This window comes from Arvicanthis niloticus, chromosome 8 (assembly GCF_011762505.2).
Source record: "Arvicanthis niloticus isolate mArvNil1 chromosome 8, mArvNil1.pat.X, whole genome shotgun sequence".
In the NCBI taxonomy this organism is placed as follows: Eukaryota; Metazoa; Chordata; class Mammalia; order Rodentia; family Muridae; genus Arvicanthis; species Arvicanthis niloticus.
The window spans coordinates 2,636,738-2,646,039 of NC_047665.1; positions in this window are offsets into that span (position 1 = coordinate 2,636,738).

Sequence of the window (9,302 nt, forward strand, 5' to 3'; positions counted from 1 at the left end):
TGGTCAGCTTTATGAGTACAAGTCTAGGGGTAGAAGTTGTATACTCAATATGTCCTATCTGGATATGTTTCAGTAACATTAATCTTAAATACTTAATAAATGGAAAGATAAAAAACATTGCATATCTTATGTGTGTACCCAAAACATCATTTTCATCTATCTTATAGAGATATAATAATGTAAGTTAATCAGCAATCAACTGCATATCTCACAACATAGCTCATTATGCTATGTGTATGTATATGTTATTTGGCAGTCCATGCTTCTTCATGTCCTGTGAGTTAAGCAATTGGCACTTCATTTTAAAGTGTACTGACTTCTAAGGGAATTATCTAGCGATGTAGAATTATGTAATGCACTGAGATTTACTTTGATTTTTTTTATGATTGATTGTGTAGAATTTGGTGATGGGTTTTTAGGCAATGACAGATATGTGGAGACAGGAAGACAACTTTGTGAGGTCTAATTTTGCCCATCTTTATATGGTGATCTAAGTCAGGTTACCAGGCTTGCTCCATAGACCTTTCACACTGAGCCTTCTCACTGATGCTCAAATAAGATTAGGTGAAAGATTACATCAGTAAAATACTGTCTTCTTTTCAATTTGTAAACCTATTAAGCATGAAAGGATGGAAAGAAACAGGACACGTTGAATAGCAAATCTTATTTGCAAATGAGAATGATACACTGCTATGTCTCCTTTTTAATGTGTTGGTTCAGTCTTACGAGGAAACACTTATATGTGGGCATGTTGCTGCTAGGTAACTCATTTTTTATGGGCTTAGTGAAGATGTGCGGCTGAGCCCAGCTGGTTAGAGCAGTTGTGACACAGGCTCTAGCCCTAACTATAGTAACAGAAGTCTTCTACCATATATAGACTTCTTGCATAAAACTCCACTGTCTTCCAACTAAAAGCAATGTTTTAGTTTATCATGCCATCTGTTATACTTCACCAAAACTAGGGCAGAGGTCTGTCCTTATTTTAGAGATGGTGAAATCGAGGGTTGTAGGGTTAAGTTGCTTCTGAATATACTTAAGTGGAACTGCTCATCTTCCTCATGCTGTAATTCTAGTGCCTTACTAATTGAAGTGGAAGCCACCTAAACCAGACATAGTGGTCATCAGGGTATGGTACTAGGACCAGAGAGCCAAGGTAGACTGTGATTGGCACAGACCAGTGCCCAACGTCTTCCCTGAAGCTACAGAAGTTCAAGGTCATAACATCAGTAAGGGTTAGCTGAGATGTTTAGCACCCAAACTTTCTATTCTCAATGTTTCCTGTCTAAGACATCTTAGGTTACTTCAAGGTCTGACTCTCCTGTAAATCAGAAAATTATCCTCAGGCCAGAATGAGCTCTCTAATGGCATATCCAATGCAAAGTGTTCATCTATGAAATCATGTACACTCCCAACAGAAATGCACACAGCATGTTTTATTCATATATTTGTGCATATGTTTTGAGCTGACTTTTAGCAGAAAGCGGCTAGATCATCTTTGCAGTCATCTGGAACCATGTACCCTGATAGAGACTTGTTTTTCAAAAGCCTACAACAGCTGAAGCACACTCTGATAAATATATTGTTTATCCCACATAGCTTGTTTTGCTGTTTAGTGACCCCAGCTGCATGGTGCACGTGGTAAAATGTTTTCACCTGTGTTCCTCTGCTTGTGCTTATAAATACCCAGGATTTCCTTGCAACAGGGTAAATAGGAGAAGTCAATATGGTATTGGAGGTCTATATGAGTGGTGGTGGTAGTAGTAAGAGTGGGTGTGTGTGGGGTCAGTAGGAGGTGTGAATATAGTCTGTGGGAGACAGTAAAGGAGACTTGACTACAGATCCTCTGGTTTGTTTTCCATTCTTCGTCTCTCCCCCTTCTTTCCCCTACACTCTGTCTCTTGCTAGACCCCGACCTGCGGAACACAGCAGGCCGCAACATGCATATATTTTCATATGTACTTAACAAGAAAGAACCTGGAAAGGAAGAATTTATGAATGTATAAAAAAGATGAATAATGGTGAAAGTAATGCAATATAGTTTAGTTAAGATGTTTAAAATAATTTTAAATAAAACTGTCACCAGATAGATAGCATAGCAGGTCAGTGAACTAGGTATTGTTATAGTAGATAAAAGTCCAGTTCCCCAAACTACCTAGTTAGCAGCTATCTCTGGGAGAGATATGATGCCCTCTTCACACCTCTGGGGTTACTATTCACAGATACATGCAGGAAAATCAATCCCTTACATAAAATAAAAGCAAAGCTTGAAAAAATGTAATTCTTTATAGTAATGTCAGAGGCCTGAGACACATAGCAGTCAGAGAAAGTTAAAATGAACACTTTTCTGGTCCTACATGGAAGCAACTGTGGCCTTCCTCTGAACCAGCATTCTCTCAACATGAAAATTTGCCTTATTTGGGAGTTAAAATACATCAGCAGGGCTGTTCATATAAGAACAGTAACCACAATGCTGTTAGGTGACTTTTACTTGATGATTTCTGTATTTGTGTTTCCTGTCCTTTGCATGTGGGAGAGATGTAGTATTGATAACATCTTTCAAATCTATGTTTTAGGTCGTACATTATGATCTTACAGGTGGTAGATTTGCTCTATAAATCTCCATGTGCATCAGTGGCTAGACTTGCTGGCTCATTTCCCTATTTAAATTATTCAAAATACAATCTTGGTCCTGTAAACAGAAGAGACTTCAGAATGACAGCATATGTGGAGTACAAATTTTGTTCTGGCTTGTTTTGCCTTTGAGCATTAACTGGAGGTAAATGTAGGCTGTACTAAAAAGATTTTTTAAAATCTTCTACGTGTGTAAAGTAATTTCCTTTAAGAGAGACATATTACACCTAGATCAGCTACTCCAAGTCTAGAATGATATTTCTGAGAAAAGCTCCTCTAGGTTGACTCTGGTGGCCTTGATCCCATTGTTGTTCCTGAGGGCAATAACTGTTGTCTCCTTGACCAGCTGAGCTAAAGTCTTAAATTAACTGGTTGTACCACCACTTAGTTTGAAAATTACTTATTTGAGTCAGGTTGTCCATAGCAGTAAGAGGAAAAGGATTTGCATGTGGAGTATGGCTTTTAACTTCAGATCAGAATGAGAGGACTCTCCTAATGTGTAATGTACAGTGAGAGATTTTGTAAAACATCAGCTGCTATTGTCACCATTATGAAAATGTACTTGATTGTGTCGTGGTGAAGGATTTTGTAATTTCCCAGCCTGTATTAATAATTCATGTCATGCGAATAGAAGCAGACCAGATTTGTGGGCATACAGTTTGGGGAGGTTAACTTGATCCAGTGAATATTAAATTTACAAGTAGAGAGAGAGCTCTCCTTAGTATATGTGTTGTATCTATTTTTACAGTTATTTTAGCTCAGAGGGTTGAGAAACAGGCTATTGGTTTTAACTGTGTGTGTTTGTTTATATATCTTAGAAGCTAACATTGTACCTAGCAGCAAGACTAAACAGTACCTTCTTAATGTAATTCTCTCAGCAGGGAAATAGCCTGCTCTTTTTCAAAGTCAGTATAAATATGTGGGTTTTTACCAATGATACTTGTAATTTTCAAGAGTCAATAATTGATTTCACTTTTTAAAAATTAGTTTATTTTTTCGCCTTAAACCCTAATATCAGCCCCTCTCCTCCCTCCACCCTCTCGAAGCTCCTCTCCGTATCCCCTCTCCCCTTCTTTTTTAAGAAGGAAGAACCACTTCTGTGTATGATCCTTCACCCCACCAGCCCCTCGATCCTCCATTCCCTGATACATAATTCTCTGCAGGATTAGGCATATCCTCTCACTGAAGCCAAACATGACAGTCCACATAGAGGAAAGGAATATACAGGCAGGCAACAAATTCAGAGAAAGCCACCACTCTAGTTATTGGGGAACCCACATGAAGACCAAGCCACACATCTGCCACATATATAAGAGGGGTCTGAGGTCCAGTTCATGCTCACACTTTGGATGGTCATTCAGTTTCTGCGAGCCATCAAGGTTTCAGGTTTGTAGATTCTGTTAGTCTTCCTGTGAATTCCCTGCCCTATTTGAGTTCCTCAGTCCTTCCCTGAACTCTTCCATAAAAGTCTCCAAGCACTGTCTAATGGTCGGCCGTTTGGCTCTGCATCTATTTCTGTTAGCGGTTTATTGGAGCCGCTCAGATTCCAGTTTTGCTACGATTCTGTTTGCAAGCATAACATGATATCATTAATAGTGGGAGGGATTTGTTTCCATGGCATGAGTCTCCATTTGGGCCAGTCACTGGTGGGCCACGCCCTCTTATACTGCTCTATCCTTGTCCCTGTATTCTTATAGACAGGAATGATTTTAGGTGGAAGATTATGTGGGTGGGGTGCTGTCCTCATCCCTCCACTGGGAGACCTGCTTTGCTTTAGTAAGTGGCAAATTCAAAATCCACATCTTCAGGCTTGAGTGATGGCTCAGAGCTTAAGAGCACTGACTGCTCTTGAAGAGGTCCTGAGTTCAATTCCCAGCAATGACATGGTGGCTCGCAACCTCCTGTAACAGAATCCATTAATGCTCTTTTCTGGTATGTCTGAAGACAGCTAAAGTGTATTCATATACACACAATAAATTAAAAAAATTTTTTAAAAATCTATACTTTTCATCATTAGGAGCTTTAGCTAGAGTCTTGCAAATAGTCATCCTGGGGTCTCTCCCTGTCCCAGATTTCTGCCAGGTCCTAGAGATGTCTTCTGGATCCCTACACCACCAATTTCTATTCTCTCCTCTGCTTTCCCTACACCTGTCCCTCCTCCTCTCACCCACATCTTCCTTCCCCATTTCTTCTCCCACCCAGTTTCCTTCCACTATCCGCCACTGAAATATTATGAGAAAAATTCAACCAGCCTTCCCTGGGCCCTCTTAAATATTTGTGGTCTTTGGGTCTGTGGATTTTAACATGGTTATCCTGTACTTTACCTCTAATATCCACTTATAAGTCAGTACATACCACTCATGTATGTTTGGTCTGGGTTACCTCAATATGCATGACATTTTCTTGTTCTATCCATTTGGCTGCATGATGTCCTTGTTTGTAATGTCTGAGTGCTCCCTGTGTAGTTGAACAACATATCCATTATCCACGCTTCAGTTGAGGGTCATCTAAGTTTTTTTCAGTTTCTATTACGAATAATGCTGCTGTAAACATAGTTGAGCAAGTGTCCTGGTGGGATGGTGGAGCACCTTTTGGGTATATGCCCAGGAGTGATATACCTGGGTCTTGAGGTAGAATTACTCCCAGTTTTCTAAGAAACCACTAAAATGATTTCCAAGGTGGTTGTACAAATTTGCATGCCCACCAGCAATTAAGGGGTATAACCCTCCCTCCACCTCCTTATCAGCATGTGCTGTTTCTTGAGTTTTTGGTGTTACCGATTCTGATAATTGGTGTTACCAATTGCTGACCTTAGTGCCTGGACCATTGCTGTTCTCATCAGCAAATTGTCTCCTTGACATATGCATTCGAGGGTATGGAAATTTTATAATAATAAAGATTCATCCTCATAGATATGCACATGCATTCAAGGGTATGGAAATTTTATAATAATAAAGATTCATCCTCATAGTTCTTTTGATTTAAATTTCCCTTATAACTAAGGGCTTTGAACATTTCTTAATGTGTTTCACAGCAATTCATGGTATCTCTGTTGAGAATTCTCTGTTTAGCTCTGTACCCTATATTTTACTTGGGATATTTTGGTTGTTGGTATCTAACCTCTTGAATTTCTTAGAAATTTTGGATATTAACCCGAGTCAGTTGAAGGGTTAGTGAAGATTTTGTCCCAATCTGTAGGCTGACCTTTTGTCCTACTGACAGTATCCTTTGCCTTACGGAACTTTTGTCATTTCATGAAATCCTATTTATCAGTTGCTGATCTTAGTGCCTGGACCATTGCTGTTCTCATCAGCAAACTGTCTCCTTGACATATGCATTCAAGGGTATGGAAATTTCATAATGATAATGTAAACAATATATAAACTATATATGTATAAACTATAATTTATGTATAACTTACATTATATATATATTTATATATATGAAGAAAAAGTATTTATCAGCTCTAGGAATTCTCTGGAAGAATTTTAGGTGTCAGATATTTATACCTTTATATTATCTGCAAGGAGTGACACTTGACTTTTTTCTTTCCAGTTTGTATCTCCTTATTCTTTCTTGTTGTCTTATTGTATAAGCTAGTACTTCAGGTACTGTATTGTATGAGATATAGTGTGTCAACTATTATGTTGAGGTCCCTGATCCACTAGGACTAGGGTTTTGTGCAGGATGATTAACCTGGCTCTATTTGCAGACCCAAACATACATGTAGACATCCTGTTAGGCAAGTAACATTTGTTGAAGTTGATTTCCATCTTATTCCATTGTATGGTTTTGTGGTTTTGGTGACTTTTTCAAAAATCAATTGTGCATAAGTGTCCATTGGTCACTTGTCTGTTTCTATACCAACAAAATGCAGTTTTTTCATTGTTGCTCTGTAGGACAGCCTATGATCAGGAATGGTGTATTCCTCCAGGTGTTCTTTTATTTTTCAGAATGGTTTTTACATTCCTGGGTTTTTTCTTCATTGTTGTTGTTTATATGAAGATTTGAGTTTCTTTCTCTTTTATTGTCTGTAAAAATTTGTGTTGGAAGATTTTAATTGAAATTGCATTGAAGTTGTAGGTTGCTTTTGGTAAGATGTCCATTTTCACTGTGTTGATGCTACCTCTCCATGTACAAGGAAGATCTTTTCATCACCTGGAATCCTCTTCAGCTTCTTGCTTCAGGGACATGAAGTTCTTGTCATACAAAACTTTCACTTGCTTTGTTAGAGTTATACCAAGATATTTTACATTATTTGTGGATAATGTGAAGGGTGTTGTCTTCCTGAATTCTTTCACAGCATATGTGTGTGTATTAATTATATATTATGTATAAATGAGGACTACTGATTTACTGAAGTTAATTGGTTTCCAGTCATTTTGTGAAGGTGTTTATCAGGTATAGGAATTCTCTGGAAGAATTTTAGGCATCAGATATTTATACCATTATTCTATCTGGGAGGAGTGACACTTGACTTCTTCCTTTCCAGTTTGTATCTCCTTATTCTCTCTTGTCTTATTGTACTAGCTAGTACTTCAAGTACTGTATTGCATAGATACAGAGTAGAGATCTTTGTCTTATCTCTGATTTCTTTAAGCTTCTCTCCATTAAACTTGATATTGCCTATAGGCTTGCTGCATATAGATTTTATTGTGTTATTTATGTATGCTATATTCCAGATCTCCTCATGAATTTTGACATAAAGTGGTGTTCGAGTTTGTCAAAGGAGTTTTCATCACATAATGATATAATCATGTGATTTTTTTTTCTACCAGTTTGTATATATGGTGGGTTATGTTGATGGATTTTCATATATTGGACTATTACTGCATCCCTGGAATGAAGACTTCTAGACCATGGTGAATTATGTCTGCATACTTTCTTGGATACCAGTTTGGGGTGGGGGGGGGGTGTGACTTCATTTTCATTGAATTTAAGAAAGACTTTAATTTCATTCATTTTTTTCCTTCCTGACCCAATGATCAGAAAACAAAGAATACTTAGGTTCCATGAACTTGTAGGCTATCCTTTCTGTTCATGTAGAGAATGTTACCTAGTACAACTGTTTGTGTTTCACCTTCCCACTGAGGAAGACTTGCTAGCCAACAATAGTGCTCCATAGTGATTTTCATCCGTTTCCTTCTTTCTTCTGGGTTGTCTGGAGTCTCTAGGTAGCAGGTACATACTAGTTGCACTGATCCTGATGCCAGCATGAAGTCGTAGAAACAAATATCATATTTGTATCCTAAAATCTCTTTTTTATTGGTTATTTCCTTGGAACAGTTCTGCCTGTGAATTTGTAAGTTCACCCTGCTGCAAGTTGAATAATGGACTGTGCAAGCTATCCATCTTGATTCCCGGAGGAAGAAGAGGAAATGCCTACTGAGTGCTAGAAGACAGATAGGTCATGGGAGGACAGGCACAAATGCTACCAAAACACAAATCTTTGTGGATCTAGAAAGGGTCAGCTCCTAATAGAATCCCGTGCCCTGATGTCGGGCCCTGGAAGGATGTCTTGGAACCCCAGGAGAAATGGCAGGCGTTTGGCCATGCCCCCAGAATCCAGGCTCCTACATGTGGTCCACATCTCTCATTAACCTGCACTGTCAGTCACATAGGACACAGGTAGAGGGCGTGACTAATAGACCTCCGCCTCGAGATTTCCATATTCATGAGTTATCTAAAGGGGGGCATAGCTCAGTTAAGTTATTCCTCCCCAGTCCCTCCTCCCTCCCTATTTAATCCAGCACCCCCTGGCTTTTGGAGAGGGGAGCGCTGTGGAACATTTGCCATGAACTATAAAGCTTTATTTTTTCCCTTTTTTTCCATTTTTATTAGATATTTTATTTACACTTCAGATGCCATCTCCTTTCCCCATTCCCCCCCTTAGGAAACCCCTATCCTATGCCTCCTTTTCCTTTTTGCATTTATACATTTTTTTTAAATGTTAATCATAGGCTTTATAAGTTTGGTATTGCTCAATCAGAGGTGTAACCCACTACCCAACCTAGATATATCAACTATCTTTGACTGGTGGAGATATATGAACATCTGCCTCCCTCTCTCCCCCGTCGTTCTCTCTTTCATCACCTAGCTTCTCTTCTCCTTCTTCTCCTCCTCTTCTTACTCCTTCTCTTCCTCTCAGTACTCCTCCCACCTTAGCTCCTCCTACATATCACCCTTCCTGTTAAAATGAAACTTTTCTCTCAAAATACAATTAGAGCATAATTATGCCAATTTGTACCCGTGAGGTACAAGATAGTCCTAATACCCAGTCCATCATTTTGTTGACTAACCAGCACCTCTGTCATCTATCCTAACTAATACATTTAGTTCTGAACCTGGCTTTAGGATGAATGTCAGCTGATGACCATCCACTCAAATCTTTTCTCTCAAGGTAAACAGCCAGGATTGGCTATGAGGCTATAAGTTTTCAACCCCGTCAGAAATCTAGAATGACTGAGTTAACTATAATTGTGGAAAGCACAAAGCATAGCTTCTAAAACTTAGCCAATTTATAGAGACCTCTGAACACCTGGACACTCCCTCTACTACAAAACTTTGGAGCATCTGTTCTTTTGTCTTCTGGCCCAGGATCATCAGACAGACCTTAGTGCTGCAGAATTATTAAGGGCTGATTAGTCTGTCTAGGCAGATATAATCAGTTG